General features: G+C 36.6%; 1 long non-coding RNA gene across 4 annotated transcripts in view; it reads left to right on the forward strand.

Annotated features, from left to right (window-relative positions):
- Positions 1 to 22239, forward strand: part of LOC123848467 (uncharacterized) — a 116647-nt gene that overhangs the window by 3959 nt on the left and 90449 nt on the right. The window contains exons 1-2 of one of the 4 annotated variants that reach the window (XR_008506579.1): positions 13168 to 13872; positions 18514 to 18660. The exons of 1 other annotated variant lie outside the window; for it this stretch is intronic. This is a non-coding gene — a long non-coding RNA (uncharacterized LOC123848467). Of the gene's footprint in view, positions 1 to 13167; positions 13873 to 16376; positions 18661 to 22239 lie in introns of those variants that run through there. 2 more of the 4 variants (XR_008506578.2, XR_008506576.1) reach the window with 2 other exon arrangements.

Consider the following 22239-nt stretch of genomic DNA (forward strand, 5'->3'; position numbering starts at 1 on the left):
CAGGACTCTGGGATCACGACCTGAGCCGAAGGCAGACGCTTACCGACTGAGCCACCCAGGCGCCCCTGTCGGGATCAGTTTTTAAGATTCCACTGCAATCACCAGATTGAGCATCAGGCAAAAATATACTGTATCAAAAATGAATAAATAAAACTAATTTGCCATTTAAAAATCACTAATAGGATATTTTGTAAAGTATGTCCAATTTGATTAAATATTAAGTATTTTAAGGATATCAGTGATTCTAGACATCTTATTAAAAGTACACCTATCAATTGTTAAAAGGATAAAGATTCATGATTCAACACTAGTTTCTTTCAACATATTTCCCTCACTCCACATCATTAGAGCAGTAGATTATCTGTTGGGGAATGGAAGAAGTACCTCATATAGAACTAGAAGCTATAATAATTTTAAAAAATAAGACTATAATTGATATTGAATTATTTTAAGAATTTTATATAGGGACAGAATGTCTGATGGTCATATCAATAAAGAAGAGAATGGATTCCTTTGATAGAAAATATCTCCATAATAAGAAAGGCTACTATGCTAATAGTGCAACTAGAAAAGAGCATAACAAGCATGCGCTGAAGGCATCAACAGAACGGAGGCACCAAAAAATTGTTTCAAAGAATTTCGTATTTAATATTTCAAAAAGAAAAGAAAAATTCGAACTCTGCAGGGGAGAAACAATGCTGTGGAGCTGTTTCACACCCATCTTATCATTTAGTATTAGTTTTTAAGTAACTGTTTTGTGATTGGTAGCGCTCCATGGTCTCTTCCATATTCACATGCTTTTCTGAAGTTCCTAACAGAGCCTTGGCAACCAGTACGGAAGGCATCAGGCTTAAAGAGAAGTCCAACAATGCTCAGACAAGTGCAAAACAAGAGAAAAGAGACAGGGAGCTGGGAGAGATCATCGTGGTCAATAGGCATGGACCAAAATGGTTATGTGTGAAAGAACCCTGACAAGACGAATCACTTTTTAAATCCCAACTCTATCAACTGGTTCTGTGACCTTGGGAAGCTTACTCAGTGCCCTTCAGTCAGATTCCTCATCTGTAAAATGGGAAATTACTCAAAGGGTTATATTAAAAATTAAACAGAATTATGTAAATAAAGCACTTCACTCTTGGCACATAGTAAATGCTCAGTGATACTTACCTATTAAGATTATCATTACTAACCTTAATAGGTTAGTAACCTCCAGATTCTATCCCCACACCCTTCTATGCCCAGGACACAGTCTTCTGCTATTTGAAAGGTTATTAATATTTAAAATAAAACCCCTGCTGAGTTGGAGCAAAAAATCACAAATAAATTACCTTTGATCAGAAAGAGTATCTTAATTGGGATTATACCACTTTATCATTTGATAACCTATGTGTAAATGCTCACTAGTGTTCACTGTCATCATTTTCACATATGTAGCTCTTGTTAATCCATAGAAGTAGGGACACAAGTCACTATCAAAGAATATGAAATGCAGAAATAACACCCAATCCTCACTTTAGCTAATAATTTTAAGCACATTCTCCCAGTTATACCTTCTGGAGTATATGGTTGTTATCAAGGCAGATATGATGTCTGCCCTCACTGAGTTTATGTCAGAGCTAAATAATAACCGACACATCAAATTGTACCTGTCACAAACAGACATAGTTTACAGGTTTCTGAAAGATAGTATGACAAAAGCACCTGCCAGAGAAAGCATACTTTGGGGTTCAGTTTTCTAATCATCTTTGCAATTCATATTTCCAAAATGTAGAAAAGTTAACACAGTTTCTAAGATTCCCTTCTTCTTTTTTTTTCCTCCAAAAATCTTTTCTGGCAGTTACAAGTTCAGAATGCTTTTGTGCATTCCAAGCAGTCTTGCCCAGATTCTGCCACCTGTTCCATCATTCTGGGTATATTTAGGGTATAGTTCTTTTCCATATGGGCAGTGTAATTCCATTAAGTAGCAATCCAGCATAGTTACTTTTTTTTTTTTTTTTAACGTTAAACCTCGAGAGTTAATCGTCCATCTGTGTGTAATCATAGATTCCATTAAGCCTTATGGCATTGTCAGATTATCAAACATTTTAAACAGTACTCCTTTCTTCACAGGAAACACATTTGATAATTAAGGGCATGATGGAATCTAAGGTTTTGAGTCTGACTCCAAGGACCTATAGTGGCTTATGTTAATCCTGGGTCAAACTTCATCTCCACTAGATCACTGCACTTTGACTATGACAGCAAGACTCAGTAATACATATGGATCTAGTTCAGTCAGATTTTGGAACAAGCAGGATACAATGTTCAGATATCAAAGACAAATCACTGGTTATGTTTTTACCTGCAAAGCTTGCCTTCAAATTTCTGGTCACAATGACTGAACCACAACAGGTATTGATGAGAACTGTCCCCAGCCACAAGCTGTGTGAAACCTTGAGCTTTCTCTTGCTGTTTTTAGGTTTCTGTCACCTTTTATTCTACCAGAGACCAGATTTTCCAAGGCTTGACTCTCACTGGGGAACTTCATAGAAGGAGATAATGTGGGCAGATTTCTTGTCAAGTTGAATTTGAAGTTTGATTTTTTTATGAAGTGAAAAATACTAATAACTGTCCACAAAATATTGCCAACTTTCAGGCAATATTTTCACATATGTAGCTCTTGTTAATCCAGCATGGATGAGAGTGAGTCAAAGGAACAGAAATGGAGAAAACTAAAATCAAGAATTCTGCACTCTAGGTCCCAAAGTGCAATGATGATGTGTGACCAGGATCTTCAGAGCATGACTTTCTTATTCCCTTTACATGCAACCCTCCTCATATTTACTAAAGAAACTGAATACAGTACATATAATCAGCATATCAAAAATCTTCCATTAAAATAAAACAAAGCACTGCACCTAGGCTACTGGAGATATAATTCATTGTATAGTTGATTGGTTCTACTTTTTTTTTAATCAAGAAATAGAAAATTCTGTTGTCTTCTACAGTCCAAATCCTAGAAACTCTTTAGTTCTGTGTTGTGTTTCATTTCTCTTTATATCCATGTGAAAATTGAAGTGGTTCTGGTTTTGGTGTATCAAAATCCAAATAATCTAATTTACATTAGATTTAATATTGTATTTCCTAAAGCAACACAAAGACTTTCTCATAGCGCTGGAGGGTGTCTGGACCCAGGCGAAGCAGGCTTTGTATGGTCTGCTGGCTGGAGAACTAGACACACAGAGGGAGATTCTTGGCCTTTGTGGAACAGCAGGTCTGGACAGCTTAGTCCACTGCCCAGCCAACTTAGAAGCCCTTCCGGAGCAAATCTGGCCCAGAAGGCTGCGCATATTTTTGCCTGGATAGACCCCTTCACGTTCAACAGGAGCCTCTGCGGCGATGATGGGGTCCTCCATATTGCTCACACAAAGCTTCAGTATGGGACAGGAAATCTGGCTCTTTAACCCTCTGGCTGCTGCACATGACTGTTTGGCTAGCAAAGCAGAAAAATGTCGACAGCCTAAGGTTTAAATGATTAGTAACAGGTTTTTGAGTGATTTTCCCAGAATGTGCTAGTATAAATAGAGGACTGTGAAAGTGTGGTTTGGGGATTTTTCCTTCCTTTTGGTATTGTGATTTGTTTGTTTCCACTTCTTTTCATGACACATTCTCTTTTATGACTGTAGACACCCAAGCCAAATACACAAATGCAGGCTGAAAGGGAAGGTGCTCACCTCCAAGTGCCTTCTAATCAGGTGTCCAAGTGCAGCCTGAGGGCAGACAGACTTTTTAATCTCCTAAAATCCATCTATTATTATGAGTTCTTTTAGCTTATTCTACCCGAGATTTTGTTTACAGGCTAGAAGACTCAGAAAAGACCATTAGAACATTATTATTTCATGCAGGATATTAGGGTTTCCCCTTTTTAATGAGTCATAAGCCACTTAATAAAAACGTAATGCCTTACTTAAGAAGCAGTGTTGTCTTTCCCTTTTTCTTTTCCATACTTGTGGTTATTGTCTTAAAGACAAAAAGATGAAACTGACAAGTAAATTCATGTCCTAAGTGGCTCAGTAGATGTTCCTTGCATATTGTAATAAAAGGGTTAAAAAAGATGACATCTAATCAGTAGAACTGTCACCAACTAATGGAAAGCTTTGAGCTTAGTTCATTGAAGTAAATAAAATTATTTCAACTCCAGCTAACACAGATATCTTAAAATGGATCCTGACAATTTTCTGTCGGAAATACAGTTCTGTTCAGTAATAAATAAAGCAGTTTTCCAAATAAAATGTATTGTTTTAAAAATATGGAAATGAGCCAGCCATTAGCTCCTACTTGTGCTATGTAGGGTAACCAACATAAAGTGCACCTTGGCATGTCTTAGTGTGCATGTTTTGGTGAAAAACAGTTCTTTTTAGTATGAAAGAAAAATGAAGTATCGAAAAGTGAAAATCCTCTAGGACTTATATAAGAGAATGAAAGAGACCAACAAGGCCTCTAATTCATACTTATCAATGGTTCTTATCTACCTGACATTTTATGCTGGTTCAATCTCTACAAGTCTCCTATCACAGTAAAAGTACCATATTTAAACAATAAAGGACAGGAGAAAATGGAGCTTTCTCTTGACATGTATACAGGTGCCATCTCTCCCAACTTAAAAAGAAACCCTATTTCTAGCTTGTATTCCTATCTAGGTAGTCCAATTTCCCACATCCCTTTACAGATCATCTTCTTGAAAGATAAATCCAGTACACTGACCTTACTTTCTCACACCTATTCAGTCTGTCTTAAGGCCACCACTCTACTGAAATGATTCATACTAAAATCTTCTCAGCCCTTCAGATTGCTATACCAGACAGACTATTTAATGTGACCTCACCTCTCACCATGCCATTATTCTTGCTACTCCCTTTCCTTCCTTGGCTTCTGTCATACTACTCTCTTCTGGGCCTCTTAGTTGATCTTTCCTGGGTTTCTTTATGGAATCTTTCCCCAACTACCTTTTAATGTCCATGTTCCTCTTGATGATACATACTACCTTGGTCTTTTCCACTTTTCAGTTACTATGCTCTGATCTGAGATATGGTGCTATGTCTCACAATGTGACTTACTACTCACTTGGTAAGAATCCTTGAATTAGCTAAGACTTTTTTGGATATAAATCACAGAGATATGATATAAACCATCATAAGGCATAAAACCCAAAATGTACTGGTTCACATGACTAAAACATTCAGGAGAAGATTAACTAAAAGTTTGGCTTGGTCCAGGGGTTTAGAAATATCAGCAGAACTCTGGATTTCTTAATTTGCTAGCTTTTTTTCTTCCATATTGGCTTCATTTGCAGACTTACCTATATGAAAACAAAATGGCCATCAATTACTTGGGCTTACTTGTTCTTAGATTAATGATCCCAGGAAAGAACATGACCTGCTCTCTCCCAGTATCCTCGCCAGTACATAGTTTTTGTTTCCTGATTGACTTGGTTTAAGAGATGTACCTTCAACCCTGAAAGGAGAAGTAAGGCCCCTTGACTGAGAGTCAAACCAGAATCAGTAACTTGGAATAAGGATATGTTCACAAAAGGAAGTAAAATGCCAACTTAAACAAAACAAAAACAAAGACCCCTCTATTATAACTCCCAAATCTGTAACTTTCTGTATCCTCATTCTAAAATACAGACCAATGTATTTTTCTTTGTGCATATAGATATTTCAAAATCACATGACCAACTTAAAACCTCATCAGGATTCTTTCAACTCCAACCCCAAAATTGTTTTTTTCTGTGTTTTTGGTAATGCTCATACTACCTAAAACATCATCCAAAACAGAAACAAAGAAGATCTTAAACTTCTGCCTACCAGGTCTATCTTAGAAATACCCATGAAATATATGTTATATTTCTTTTCCCCAAATGTATTGCTACTACATTAGTTTGGGCCCATATTATCTTTAAACTAAAGAGTCTCCTAACTGGACTTACCTCCCTCTAATCTGTTTTCCATATTGCTACCTCATTATCTTTCTAATATGTAAGTATAGTCATTTTATAGGATGAGTTCTTCTCCAAACTTGTTCTCTCTCTATGCTCAAAGCCAAAAAAACTTAAGCCAGACTAAGCTAGAGTTTTCCAAATGTGTCATTCTATTCTTGTTTGAATATCTTTGAACACAGAATTCCTTTGTCCTAGAATAACCTTCTTCTCCCACCTTTTTAACTTCTCTCACAAGATCTATTTTAGATACACTCAAGCCAAGTTGAACACTTGCCCCTTACAGCTGTGAACTTTGTACATGATTCTATTATTGGGCTTATTGAAATGTCTTTGTTTACTTATTGTCTGTCTTGAGACTGAACTCCTGAGGGAGAAATAAGTTACATTGGAGTTATTGGCCTTCTTGGGGGTTTGTTGAATTCCATCCAAAGATAATCACAGTGTCTGGAACATTGTGTGAAAACAAATTTGTATTGAATGAATACATGTAAGCATGAGTAAAGGAATACATGTGATAGTAAATTTTCATAATCCGAAATGGAGAAAACAATGACTACTATGCAAAAGGTAAGGAGGAGTGTCATTTTTAGGCAAAATTTAAGGGAAAAACTTTAATTTCTGGTATTAATGATTTCGATAAAATTTATAGTTTAAAATTTATATGAACATGTCAAGCACTTTTGCATCAAAAGCATCATTTGTGTTTGCAAAGAAGGCCAAAACAGCTATCATTGCCATTGGTACTACAGTGTTCATCTGATGGAGAAACGGAGGAGCAGAGTGATTGTGTGTCCATCCCAAGTTCATGGTGAGTATTTGTGGTAGAGCTGGATCAAAGACATTTCTGCTCCCCTGGTCACTTACAAGCATAAATGAGAACTATTCTCCAGGATCAACAGAGAAGACCAGAGCATCCTATTTTAATCAATTATAAAAGTTCTCCTTCTCCAATCAAAGAAAGGTATTAGTGAAATGAATGAGAGTAATTAAATCTAATTTAGTCATGCAAATGAGTTTAATTAAAAGAAATCTACCCTTTAATAACTTCAGGGGAAAATGCAGTTCCTCATGGAGTTTGAAATTTAGTTAAGCTCACAAGACACAATAGCTGAACTGATGAGACCACACTGTTGTAATCTGCTTGTGTAAATATTGACACATGTAGCATTTAGTTTGTCTCACAGTGATAATACTTGCTCTAGGCTTCTGATGGAATCTGGCATTTACAATTATTAAAAGATGCTTGTTAAAAATGCTCTTATCCATCAGGTTAATTCTGTGAATGAGACCGCTAATACATTGACCTCCAGAAAAAGCTCTTTTTTCCCTAGAATTTAAGAAAATGAATATAAATTTAAAATTTATTGAGCCTCTTCTCGGCAGAAAACATTAAGCCAGGTATAAAACAGGGTAATATGGGGCAAAGAGAAATGGGAAGATCCCTGTCCTGAGGATGCTTATAGTCTAATATCTGTAATGTTTTCTGTCTGCAATTGTTACAGGCAGAATTGTTCAGAATGAAAGTACAAACCTGGGTACCATAAAAAGCATTAAACAAAATCCCATGGGAGAACAGAAAACGGAATTTGGAATGCCTGGGAGGAAGCAGGAAACTCTTCACCAGCAAAGGGGAATTTGAGCTGGCTTTAGAGACAGGTGAGATTTTGACAGCAGAAAGGGGAGGGACAGAGTCATGGAACACAGAAATAATAGGCACAATATTATAGAACTCCATCCAAAAGAAGGAAAACTCATGCTTTGTTCAGAGCTTTATTAGTCTGGTTGGTTTACATCACAGGCTATGTGAGAAGAAATTTTAGAAAATGAGGTTCCATAGCTAGCCAGATGGCAGAATGCAATGGTGAGGGGTAGCACTGAACGCGATACTCAGTGTCAGGATGCCTATCTGCAGACAATGCAGAGGTGGTGAAGATTTTTGAACAAAGCAGAGGCATTTCTATAGTGGTCATTTGTAATGAAAACTCTAATCGTGGGTGAAGAAGAATTTATAATAGAGAAAGAATGGAGACAAAGAGACTGTAGGAGTTTGTTGAATAATCTGAATGAGAGATAAGGATGCTCTGGTTTAAGACAGTAGCAGTGAGAATGCAAAAGAAAAGAAGGTGTCTCAAGGCATTAGCAGCCTATAACTTTTAACTTGGGTGTCAGCGTGGACAGTGACTTAGTTGAAGCTCTCAACTAAGTTAGGGAGTGCAGAGAGATAGGGAGATATTCAATGAAGCCTACCCACATCATTGCATTTAAAATGCTTTCCCAATCTCCTGCCTCCATTCTACTTTTTCTGTTTCCCATGCTTTTATCATACTATAGAATTTACTTCTTCCTTGGGTGTGTGCTTTCTTCTTAAATCTAAGCTCCACAAAGATAGGGAGTTTTAGCTCTACTTCAAGTTCACACCTGAATCTTGAAAGTCTACCGCATAGTAGGTGAAACTTAAATGTCTAACACACAGTGGAATCTAGCCCATAGTAGATGCTTGTAAAGTATTTGCCAAATGAACAGTGAAAAATTATAATTTTGAAATCAAGTTTTGAAATAAAAAGCTACAATTTGAAAACCTAACTTGTGTGACACTCAACTGTCTACCTCTGTTGACTTCTGTTGTCCTTTCCTTTACTGTTCCTCCATGGCATTCCGTGCCCCGGTTATACTGAACTTCACTTAGCTCTATCAGTCTCATGTTGTTGGTTATATATATACAAAGACAATCACAACAATTATCTTCAGGCCTTTATATATGTTCTTCACTTCCCTGGGAATCCCTAACTTACTCTTAACTTACGTTATTTCTCCCCAGCCAACTCCTCCCTATCCTTCAGAGATCAACGCTTTCTCTAAGAAACAGCTCTTAATTCACCAGATCTAGTGTGGAAGTCTCTGATTTATCCTTCCATAACATGCCATACTCCCTGTTGGGGTAATTTTCACACTGGATTATCATTAATTGCCGGTACTTGTCTACTTTCCCATCAAATTGTATATTCATGAAGGAATATGTCAATATCTTTCACCGATGTTTCTCCATCAGATAGCACAGGACCTGATTTATATGGAAACTTAAATTCATTTGTATTTAAAGAACATACACTGAGGTTCAGTCTTCAAAAGTAAAATTCAAAAATTCTAACATAGAAAAGGAATGCATAGAATACTAATACAGATATATTTTCAAGTAGAAGAGAAGAAAATTGAAGTTCATATATAATTATACTATTGACTCATTTAAGTAAAATGTGAGGCTACTTGTAGTGACAAGAATGGAAGAGTTAGGGTTGGAGAGTAAATTGAAAGTAAATAATACTTGGAATAATTATCTAAGGAAACTAGGTAGAAAAATAGCAAGAGGTGACCTTAATTAGTTAATTAATTCCTGATCAGTCTCAGAGGGCTCAAGCAAGGGTGAAAGTTGTTTATTTGCAATAGGTTTGCTCTGATTTAGAAGATGAGATAATTTAAAGATTTCATTTATTTATTTGACAGAGAGAGATAGCGAGAGCAGAAACAGAAGCAGGGGGAGTGGGAGAGGGAGAAGCAGGCTTCCCGCCGAACAGGGAGCCCGAGGCGGGGCTCGATCCCAGGACCCTGGGACCATGACCTGAGCTGAAGGCGGACGCTTAACTGACTGAGCCACCCAGGTGCCCCAAGATAAGATAATTTAAAATTGGAAATATTATAAATAAGCATTTTACAAAGCAAGAATTAATCTATTATATTCCTTTAAGGAAAAAGCACAAAATGTAATGCAGGAGATCTGGGGTCTGTAGTGGGGATGTATGAGCAGTGTAGAGAGATACTGTGGTTACTGAATTCAGTTGACAGTAAGTGGGGGGATTATTCAGAGTCACTGCTAATAGCTGTGCTGGTTATGCCCTACACAAGGCTCCTGGTGCCTGGAGTGAATGGGGGCTGCCACACAGTTCGTATTCTGCTCACCATGCAAATACCTGATGTGGGCCTATGTCTGTTGGGGAGAAGGGGTACATTTTTCTTACCACTCACCCTGACTTGAATTGCTTGCCAAGCCTTGCAGCCACAAGGCTACCTTCCCCTGCAGAGGAAGCTTATCCTTGTTCTCCCAAAGGCACAATATGAACTAGCAGCAATGCTGTACGCAAGCATATAGGAGCCTTAGTTCAAGTCTAACGTCTGAACACTAAATTCTGAAATTTTGCATTCACATTACAAATGCTTTAATACATTTGCCATCAAAATCAAGTTTAGAATAAGGCAATAATACTATGATCTAATGAATGTGGCATAGTATTAATATCAGCCCATCTCGGACTTCTGTAACGGCATGGTGTTAATGCAAAACCACTTCAAATGTACTTTTGGAAAGAGCTGGAAAAGTTGGAATCAATGATCACATGCATAGAATAAGGGAATAAATGTTTGGATAAATAAATATTATTGTTTTTCTGTTTAAGTTTATGATGAGATTGTCTCTCTTCTCCCCTTGGTATGGCTATTTTCTATTAGCTTGGTATTCCTATGGCTCTGTTGACGAAAACTTAGGAGAGGCATGGAACCAGATATTGCATTTGGATTTCAGTGATTTGGGGTAAATTTGTACTAGTTACTATTTGTACTATTAAAAAATATCCTATTTTTTAAATGAGAAGATTAATATAAAACCTCCATGAGAATTTAAGAAAATTTATTGTAAAGAACAAGGAAAGAAAATGGAATAACTGATTATCTCTTCATCTCATCTGAAATGAAGGATTTTACCCTGTCTGTAATTGGGGTTTGTTGTAAGCATCATAGAAACTTCTACTCATAATATTTAAGGTATAATTTATTTAGAATTTAAAATAATAAATTGGTTTTAATTATAGGACTCAGAGAAAAGGGTTTTTCAATCATGTGTTTATTTCTTCTAGAAGAGTTGGTAAGCAGACACAGCTAAATTTGTTATAATAGATTATATACCCAAACACATGATCAGAGACCTGTAATTAACAGGTTTCTTGCAAACAAGTCAGGTTTGCCCATATGCTTTATTTTTCATTCTGCAGGGAAGTGGAAAATTAGAGATAAATTATCTGAAGGAGCTGTAATTTAAAGTGACACCCCAAACATTAATACCTCTTCTAAGTTGGGTACCTTGTTCTTTTATCCTAATTACTTTGCATCATAATATTTTTTTAATTTTATTTTTTGGATTTTGAACCATTTCTTCACTGGTAAAATCTCCCAAGTTCTTTTGCAATGCCATCATGCTCAATTGCTAATGGCATTTCAGTTTTCTGTGATTAAAAAAAACCAAACTGTGTGTGTGTGTGTGTGTGTGCATGCACATGGGTAGAGTTATAACTGACAACTGAGCAGGATGTACAACGCTTAAGCATCCGATAATTCAAGGTGATAGAGAGCAAGTTCCTGAATCGAGAAAGTTCAGTAGTTTCCAATAAATTTGGTGGATTGTAGACATGGCAAAGAAAACAATACAAATGATTAATATTGACATTGTAGGAGGGAAGCTCAAGGGAAGGATTTTTTAGAAGAAAGGAGAGCACAGTGGCTGATGAGGAAGGTGCATGCTAGTTATCACTGAGTTATCATTTAATTATGAAATACTTTCTGTCATTTGCACTGACTTGACTGAGAGTATAACATTGTAATGAAGAACATGATTTCTGGAGTCAAGCACACTTGATTCAAATTCTGGTCATGCAATTCTTGGCAAGATATTTACATTCTTTAAGGTTTGATTTTATCTGAAAAAAATACAGGTGGTGTGCTGGTATGTCTGTCTTACAAGGTGGTTTTAATTACTTGCATCAGTCGGGGTGGGGTCAGTAAAACAGCCATCATTATATGTATTCTGGATATAAAGGGCTTACTGTCAGAGTAGAGGCTTTCTTGACTGTTGACCCTTAAGCCCCCATTATAGGTCAAAGAAACAAACAGGGTTTTAGAGGGGAGGGGGGAGGGGGAATTGGTTAGCCCGGTGATGGGTATTAAGGAGGGCACATACTGCATGGAGCACAGGGTGTTATACGAAAACAATGGATCGTGGATCACCATATCAAAAACCAATGATGTATTGTATGGTGACTAACATAACATAATAAAATTAAAAAAAAAAATGGTCAAGGTGCTAAAAAAAAAAAAAAGAAAGAAACTGCCTCAAAGTTCAGGGAAGCTGTCATTGGAGATCACAGACGAAAGCACCAAAATGTGTGATTCTCATAAAAGTTCTCAGAGAAGTTGCTATAATCCTCAAGACTATTTGGGAATTTTTCATCTGTTTTCTTTGCGGCAGCAAAACAAGTGATTCTTAAAGGCTCACCAGGAAACCCATAAGTCCGGCTGCAGCTGCATCTGCAGAATAAGAACTTCTCCTTTACTTCAATCTTCCTAATTGCCTGCAGTTTCCTCTCATTCACTAACTCTAACCAGGAATCTTACAGAAAGGAGAATTCTGGGAAACAAATTTCTCAGCTTCACTTCTATGGTGCAGAGGAGGTCTTGGAAGAGGGTGATGGTGATGTCGAGTAGACATTAGACACATGTTATAAATGCAAAGTACTTAGAATAATGCCTTGTGAATAATAAGCAGTTAGCAAATATGACATAATATTCTATTTTATGTTACTAGCAGTGAATTGAATTTGCCTAAAATCTAAGTCTGCTATAGCATTGATATATATATATACACACACACATACTTTCTCTTTAGTATCTTCTTTTATCCCTGTTTTTCCTAGTAAAATTTTATTTAAAAAAACTAAGTTATTGTAAATGAACTAAAGGAAAGCAGGATTATCTGTAACCTCATCAAGATGCCAGGAAAAGTAAACTGCTATAAGGTTAGATGTGGTGATGTGTGGTGATGTGGTACAATTCTGCTCCTTAGTCAAGGAAACCTATGTGGATAAAGTCAGGGCCAGCATGAACATTACTGTCCTCCCTGCCAAAGCCCCAGCAATCATGACAGATGCCTCTTCTGACATTCCAGAAGTAGTAAGCTACACTCTCAGCTTCCCACAACCCTTGGCCAGAAGAAAATCACCCATGCTTCTAAATTTTAGGAGATTGGTGTGGGGAGCAATGAAGAGAACAGAGATTAAGAATACGTATTATTTTCTTTATTGTGGATTTGTTTTCAACTTATTTATAATTTATATATAATTTATTATGAAATAGTTAATAGTTAATAGTATTACTGGTTTCTTGAATGAACTGAGAATTTTATAATGCATCTTTTCTTTTTTGGTAAATCTATTAACTGATTTTACTTGCCTTCTAGCTTAGGAATACTAAAGTTGGCAAGTTACTTACTCTCAATGATAGTTGAGCTGGTAATATTGAAATTTTGGAGATTTTAATGTATTTTTCTTTTGTGGTTTGAGAAATAATTGAACCCATTCTAAGAAGGAAATTTTATGCACTGGTATTAGAAAAATAAATAAAAGCTTGAAATATCCTTGCAGATGAAAAATCACCAATGTCGTTCTAGGAGATTTTAATTTCAATTGACTTGCTCTTTTCTCATTTACATTGCTGCAGTGACTATGTATCAAAGATTGCTAATAATCATCAATATCCATTTCCATTTTCTTTTTGTTTCTGGACATACAGCTTAACTACATTTTCTTCTCCCTTGCAGTTAGATTAGGGATATGTAATCAAGTTTTGCACAATGAATATGATATCAATGGTAAATATTATCTCCAGATGTGTCCCATAAAAATCTCTCACGTGTAATCTGTCATTTTCTTCATCTTCCACAGTGATTCTGGGGACCTGTTGAATTTAGAGACATTGAAAGAGAAGAATCTTGTGTCTCTGAATTACTGCTTGGAACAGATTCTACTACTGTCCTTCCTCTCCTCCACCATCAATATCATTGTACTGTTAAATAAGTAAGCCTTGAAATTGTATTAACTACAGAGATTTCAGACTTTATTTGTAACTGCAGGCTAGCCTGGCCTAACAAAACCTGGCTCAGTGCTTGCTTGAAAGAGGTAACTGTTGCCAAATTGAGTCACAGAAAGAATTTTTAGGGCAAATATCCTTCAGATCTGCAAATCTTGGACTGTACTCAGTTGATTTCCATATCCCAGTAGTAAGTCAGGGAAGCTTAGGTGCTCTGATTTGTTCAGGTGACCCCAGTCTGGATGTGAATGTGTTTTAGGCATCTTCCCCATGGAAGGAGATACTCATCAAGTTTAACTGAATGGTCTTGTGATTCACAGCTTGCCTTTTGAGAAGAGTGGAAGAAAATGTGTCATTTATCATAGGTAATTCCGATATGGCTTACACTATCAATCTCCCTGACAATCTCCCCAACAACTCAAAGTCCAATCTGTGGCTGGAAACTGTCCAGGTGATAAGCATCAGGATGCTGTGGGCCAGGCCTGCTACAACACCTGCTCTAAAGTCAGATGTACCATCTGTAGTGAATGTAACCCAACATATGAAAAGGAATCCAGCAGTGTAGCAATGTTACAATATGCAAGTAAGAAGGGACTTGGTCGTGTCTCAGTAGTTTCATCTCTTTATTTGAACTCAGCAATTATACAATTATAGGAACAATTGTTCTCTTCCTTTATAACATGTGTAGAAAAACCTTACCAACTTTTGGCAAATTAAAATGTTCACATTCTTGGTAGGTAAGAAGTTTAGAGATGGAAAATAAATCCATTATGAATTAGCTATCCCAGCTGGATACAAGCCTAAGAAAACTTAAAATATTTTTCTTTAATGTCTACTATTGGGATAAAAAATAGGAGTAGATTTTTAGTTTTAAATTATTCAGTAAATTTGTGCTATTTTTATCTTTGAAAAAAAAAAAAACTGCCTCAACCCTACTTCTGGGCTTAATGTGTCTTCTAAAAGTACCAGATTTCTCTTTTAATATCTTTCCTTTCCTCATCAAAGAGCTTGGTTAAAAAATCATCACTTACTTCAATCTAAGCCAAGAACACAGTACTCTAAACCCTTAGCTACAGTAATTGGTCCAGAGCTGGCCACATGGCCTAAGCTGAGCCAATCAATGTCCTTTCTCAGATTTTAAAAATTTGAGCCACTAGGAAAGATCTTTTCCTGTTTATGAAGCTGTAAGAATTTAACTCTAAGAGCCCTCAGGTGCTCCTGTTTTTTCCAGATTGGGAAATCAAGGCCAGCAAATAGAGCTACTCCTGAAAAGAGAAAATGGAGAGTCCTACCAACATTTGAAATCCTGGTTCTTCTTTTATTTGAAGTAGGCTTCCTTCTTGCCTTCCTATAATTTGGTTCTGTGAGCTATCTATTTGGTCATATGAACCAATAAATTCCTTTGTGGCTCAAGTTTAAGATGCATTTAGATAAAGACTTTCCCAAACAAACAAAAGCTGAGGGAGTTCATCACCATTGGACCTGCTGATAAGCTGAGATGAAAAGACAGTAATTAACAATATGAAAACATATGAAAATATAAAGCACACTGGTAACAGTAAGCATGTGGTCAAATCCAGAATACTCCAATACCATAATATCATGGTGTGTTAATTACTTAACTCTAGTATAAGGTTAAAAGACAAAGTATTAAAAATAATTATAGCTATAATAATTTGTTAATGGATACACAGTATAGAAAGAGGTAAATCGTGACCTCAAAAACAATATTTGGGAGGGGGAGAAGTAAAAACGTTAAATTTTTGTATAAAATTGAAGTTAATTGAAGTAAATTGTTAGCTTAAAATAGACTATTATGATGTTTCATACAAGCTGCATGATAAAAACAAAGCAAAGACCTTCAATCGATACACAAAAGGTAAAGAGAAGGGAATCAAAGGAAATGCACAACATCCCAAGATGTTCCCCTGTTTCCCTCCCCAATCTTCCCCCCAACCCCCAGCCATAGGTAACCAATGATTTGTTTTCTGTCACTATGGATTAGATTTGTCTTTTCTAGGGTTTCATATAAATGAAACCATACAATATGTACTCTTTTGTGTTTGGATTCTTGCACTCAGCATAATGTTTTTGAGAGTCATCCATGTTGTTGCATATATTAGTTCATTGCTTTTTATTGCTGAATAGTATTTCATTGTATTATATACCACAATTTGTCTACCTGCTCACTTATTGAAAACAATTGGATTGTTCCCTTGTTTCCTTTCTTTTCTTTCCTTTTTTTTTTTGGTGGTCATTTAGAATAGCTGTTTGAAGTCACAGTGGACATTAGTTTACAAGTCTTTGTGGAGATGTTTTCATTTTCCAGGGTAAATACCTAGAAAGGAATTGCTAGGACATATGAAACATGTATCTGCTACACTGCTAAACTGTTTCTAAATCTACTGCACCATTTTACACTCTCAGCACTAATGTATGAGTTTGAGTTCTTATCCTTGCAAACACTTGATATGGTCAGTCATTCAAGTGTTAGCTATTCTAAGATGTGCAATGGTATTTCATTGTGGTTTTAATTTTCATTTCCTGGTGACTAATGATGTTGAGCCACCTTTTTACATACCTATGTGATGCATGAATGTTTTTTTTTATGATGTATTCTTTTAAATATTTTCTCCATTTTAATTGGGTTGTTTTTCTTATTATTGAGTTTGTTTATATATTCTAGGTATAAGTGCTCTTTCTCTCACACACACATATAACATAAATTCTGTGGCTTGTTTTTTGATCTCTCAACAGTGTTTGTCAAAGAGCAGATGTTTTTTAATCTTGGTGTGACTATTGATTTTTTTTAATAGATGTTATTTTTAAGAATAGATTTATGTTCACAGCAAAGTTGAGTAGAAATTAGATTTCCTATATACTCATGGCACCCCACCCCCTAAATCTTCCCCACTATCAACATCCTGCAACAGAGTTACATTCTGTGAACCTACATTGACACATCATTGTCACCCACAGACTAGTTTACATTAGAACTCACTCTCGGTGTTTTACATTCTATGGGTTTTGACAAGTGGATAATGGCATGCATTCAACATTATGGTATCATATGGCATAGTTTTACTGCCCTAAACATCCAATGTGCTCCATTTAGTCATCCTTCCCTGCCCCCAACTCTAGCAACCACTGATCTTTTTACTGTCTCCATAGTTTTGCCTTTTTTAGAATGTCATATTGCTAGAATCATACAGTATGTAGTCCTTTCAGATCAACTTCTCTCACTTAGTAATATGAATTTGTTTCCTCCATGTATTTTCATGGTTAGATAGCTCATTTCTTTTTAGTACTGAAAAAAATTCCATTGTCTGGATGTACCACAGTTTATTTGTCCATTCATCGTTGAGGGACAACTTGGTGGCTTCCAAGTTTTGGCAATTATGGATAAAACTGTTGTAAACATTCATATGCAGGCTTTTGTGTGTACATGTTTTTGACTCATTTGGGTAAATACCATGGAATGATTGCTGGATCATATGTTAAGAGTATGTTTAGTTTTATAAGAAATTGCCAAACTGTCTTCCACCACCAGCAGTGATGAGAATTCCAGTTGCTTCATATTTTTGCCAGCATTTGGTGGTGTCAGTGTTTGGATTTTTGCAATTCTAATAGGTGTGTAGTAGTATTTCATTGTTAGTTTTCAATTCCCTAATGATACATGATGTTGAACATCTTTGCATATGCTTATTTTCTATCAGTATATATGTTTTTGGTGAAGTGTCTGTTCAAATTTTTAACCCATTTTTTTAATCAGGCTGTTTGTTTTCTTATTGTTGAGTCTTAAGACTATTTTTCATATTTCAAGTAGAATTACCATAGATTTTTGTGGTATTTGTCCTTATGTCCTCTGACTCTACTAAACTTATTTATTAATCCTACCAATTTTGTTTGATTGCTTTTTTTTTCTTTTAGCTCCTTTGGGATATTCTTCCTTGTGTGTATTGATCTGTTTCATGATGTCTCTTAAGTTCCTTAAGCTTTCTTTATTCTTTTTCATGTTTTTGTTTTTGTTTTTGCAGCTCTGATGGAATAGATCAGTGATCCATTTTCAAATTCATTGATTCTTTCTTCTGGTTGTTCTAGTCTTTTATTGAGACCCTCTAGTGAATTTTCCAGTTCGATTATAGTGTTCTTTAGTGCCATGATTTCTGTTTGGTACTATTTGATATTTGTTTGTCTTCGTTGAAATTCTTGCATTGTTCATGCACTTTTCTGTTGAATTCAAAGAGCATCTTTAAGGCAGTTATTTTGAATTTTTATTTTAGGTAAATTATGTAACTTTATTTCATTAGGGTCAGTTTCTTGAGATTTATCTTATTCCCATGTTTGCAACATCATTGCCTGATTTTTAATTTTCCTTGATACTCTGTGCTGGTGTCTTTATATTTGACAAAGTAGGCACCTCTCCCAGGTCTTATGTATGAACTTCGTGCAGGTGAAGATCCCTGCCAGTCAGTTTGGGCAGAGATTCTGGGAGCTTCTACCAAATCTTTCGTTCTTGAGGAGAAGCAGGCAGCTGTGGTTTTTATCTGCTTGCTCTGCAGTGCTCTGGGGTGTCGGGAGAGCTAGGGTGTTTGCTTGTCCAAACTGTCATCTCTCTCCTCTCCCAGGTGACTAGACTGAGCCAGACACCTCAGAGCTCCAAGACTCGCAAGACAGATGCCAATTCTTTAGGTAGCTTCAGAGTGGTTGGGATGCTGGATGCACGGATCAACTCCTTCCCTCAAGATGAAAGCTGGTATTTTTTGTCTGAGCAGGTAGGAGAATCTATGATGTCTACCAATCCAAACTGATATCTTTCTTCTCCCAGGTAGCTAGACCAGTTAGAGCTCCAAGATTGGCAAAATACGGGTCAGTCCTCTGGGGAATCTCTTCAGAAAAGCTGGCATGCTGGATACATGAATTAATCTCTTCCCTCCCCAGGGAGAAGCTGGGAGCTTGGGGATCTCTTCCCCTGTGTGGGGAGCAGGGATTTTGGTGAGAGGGTTTCCTGAATTTTCCTAACAACTTTGGTGTGTTTGGTTTCATATTCACCTCAGGTACAGGAGCCTTAATTAGTTTCTGGATTTGTCAAAAAGGACATTTGTCCATGAATTGTTGCTGACTCAGCATGATTGTACAGAGAAGGAGGGTCCACAGCTTCTTACTCTGCCATCTTCCTGATGTCACTTTCCATCTATGTCTGTTTTTCTCATTCACCATCATAGACCCTAGATATAGTGCCTAGAATAGTGCCTGACACATTTTAAGTCCCCAATAACTATTTGATTAATAAATAAATGTCCAGGTTCTTGGAAATGTTCTTTTCATGAATATTAAAATGTCCAAAATTGTGCAGCCAAAACAGAAGAGAAGGACAGTGAACCAGAAACTAAAATCTTTAAAGAATGGGGGGCAAGTGAGCTGAGGGTCTGCAAATGCATTGGGAAGGATAAGAGTGAGATATTCTGTTGGCATAAGCTTCAAAGCAGGAGATTTCAGGGAGGAGGGAGAAACCATAGTCTAGAACTATCCATAAGAAGCAAAGAGGACACCTACCATATCTCTATAGTCATGGTGCTAAGGGCTGAAGGAAACAATGCTCTGAAGAAAGGAGAAATCTAAGTTTCAGTCAGAGTTAGTGGGGGAAAGGAAGAGTAAGAGGAAAAGAATATAGGCAAATATTTAGATATAAAGAAGAAAATATTTGAGACATCAAGGCTCAACTTACCTTGTTTCTCACTCAGGAAAAGCAAGCCATAAACTACTGATTACAAATATAAACCCTCAGAACAAACAAACCCTTTGTTCCCTAAAGATTTCATTTCCTTCTTAAGTCCCCTTTGACTTCTGCTTTTTCTTGAGCAAGCTTGGCATTCCCTCACCTTAGGACTTTTGTACGTGGTCACACCCTAGATCTTGCCAATACCAAGGAATGCACCCCTCTGCTATCTCAGTTTTAAGCATGTCACTTTCTGTTCACCATTTCTGTATTTCCAGTCTCCATCTGTAATATTTCCAACTCCTATAATCTTTCATTTCCACTGTAATCTATAGTTTATTGCTTTACCAGGTTTTTATTTCTCATTCTTGTATCTACTTCCCTCTTTAATATTTATTGACAAATTACTAAAATTACCCCATCATATGTAGTCTCAGTTATCTTGCCCACTCTCCCTTCATGGTAGTTACCATGGTGCCTACCAGGAGGTACACTCTCACTCCAAATGTCTGTGACATCCACTACCTTACTGTTTCAAAGCTTTGCCCAGAACGAGTTTCAGTGAAGCCTATCTTGACCACTTTGTTTCCTCCTGTTACTATTCAAATTGGCACTCCAATTCTCTTATTCTAATATATTTTTCCATTGTATTTATCATCTAATATGCTAAAAATTTTACTTATTTATTAAATTATCATTTATTGTCTCTCTCCCCACTTCCTCCAGAGACTGAAATCACTATAAAGGCAGAAAAGTTTGTTGTTTTGTTCACTACTATATCTAGTCCTTAAAGCATTACCTTGTCACCTCTCAATAAATAATTGTTTAATGAATGAATTGAGGCAAAATATGGCAGTAAAAGTCTTATGGATCAGGTTGCATTGGAAGTGGTGTTATTTTAAGGGTTCTTTCAAAAAGGCAAGATTTACTTATTTATTTGAGAGAGAGAGAGAGAGCGTGAGAGCACATGGGAGGAGGGACAGAGGGAGAGAGTCTTCAAGCAGACTCCCTGCTGGCTTGGGGCTTGATCTCAAACCCATGAGATCATTCCTGAACCAAAACCAAGAGTTAGATGCTTAACCAACTGAGCCACCAGGCACCCCAAGGGTTCTTCACATATATGCCAAGATATGAGGAGAAGGCAAAGGGATATTTAAGTGAAAAGCAGATAATGCCAAGAAATACTGAGCTACTGAGCTAAAGGGAAGAGATAAAGGCACAAATATAGATAAACAGTGAGATCGGGATCAAGTGAGGTTCGAGGTTAATGGACCATTCGAGAAATCTGTCTGCCAACCATGGACATGTGGGGGGAGGATTTTTTCTTTTCTTTTATTCTTTTCTTTTCTTTTCTTTTCTTTTATTATTTTATCTTTTGCCAGGTGTGGCACATTGTGAAGACTGCTTTGGAAAGTTACTGTACATCTTACTGTGTGGTTTTACTACATTAAGCGATTTGGAACCCCATTATAAATATTTTAGTACCAGGAATGGGATGACTTACAAAGATACCAACTGGTTAGGCCAGGCCAATTTTTTTTTTAACCCCTATTAAATCTGTAAATAAAATACAGTACATAGTTTAGGTATATTGACACATTTATCATAAATTAATAACAATAACTTTAGGACCACTAATTTTTTTGGAATGGCTATAGTTTAATAGGAGTGTTAGTCAATGAATTAAAAAGTAGAAATACTGGATGCCTGGGTGGCTCAGTCAGTTAAGCATCTGCCTTTGGCTCAGGTTATGATCCCAGGGTCCTGGGATAGAGTCCCGCATTGGTCTCCCTGCTCAGCTGGGAGCCTGCTTCTCCCTCTGCCTGCCACTCCCCCTGCTTGTGTGTGCTCTTTCTCTCTCTGACAAATAAATAAATAAAATCTTTTTTAAAAAAGTAGAAATACTGAATCCAATGTTATCATTAACTTTGATTAATAACTGAGATGTGTTCTCACAGAGAAAAAGCAATAGTAATAGCCTAAGGAAGGGGATGCAACAGTGGGTGATGCATTGCAGGCATTGTTGGAAGAATTTGCAGATCTTTATTTCCTTTTATAAGAACATCATTCTTTTATTTGTAGAGAAATTTAAAAATCATGACATGACTTGACCTTTGTAGAAGTTCTAGAGGAGAAAAACAAGACTCAGTAAGGTATAATTAATTGTCCAACCCGACTAGAAAATGGTAGCCTCAGGATTTTTATCCAGGCCAACTGAGGTTAGCCTGTACTCCTTCCACTATGTCTAGAACACGAAGCATATGTAGTAGGTGCCATGCCACATTTAGGTCTAAATGGAGTTCCCTGGAAGGATTTGGATCAGGAGCTAGTAAAATTAAATAAAGCATGGACTAATACAGTTGGGTAATAGTAAGATGAGTCAACATTTTTCCAAAGAAGACACTTAGATGGCCAACAGGGGGTGGATGAAATGGGTCAGAGAGTCAAAAAATACAAACATCCAGTTACAAAATTAAATCATGGGGATCTAATGTATAGCATGGCAACTATGGTTAATAATACTGTATTGCATATTTGAAAGTTGCTAAAAGAGTAAACCTTAAAAGTCCTCATTACAAGATAAAGAATTTTTTTTGTAACTATGTATGGTGATGGATGTTAACTAGACTTATTG

Source organism: Mirounga angustirostris, unplaced genomic scaffold (genome assembly GCF_029215605.1).
Source record: "Mirounga angustirostris isolate CCGP_5_RB_7025 unplaced genomic scaffold, mMirAng1.0.hap1 SCAF_2, whole genome shotgun sequence".
Taxonomy (NCBI): Eukaryota; Metazoa; Chordata; class Mammalia; order Carnivora; family Phocidae; genus Mirounga; species Mirounga angustirostris.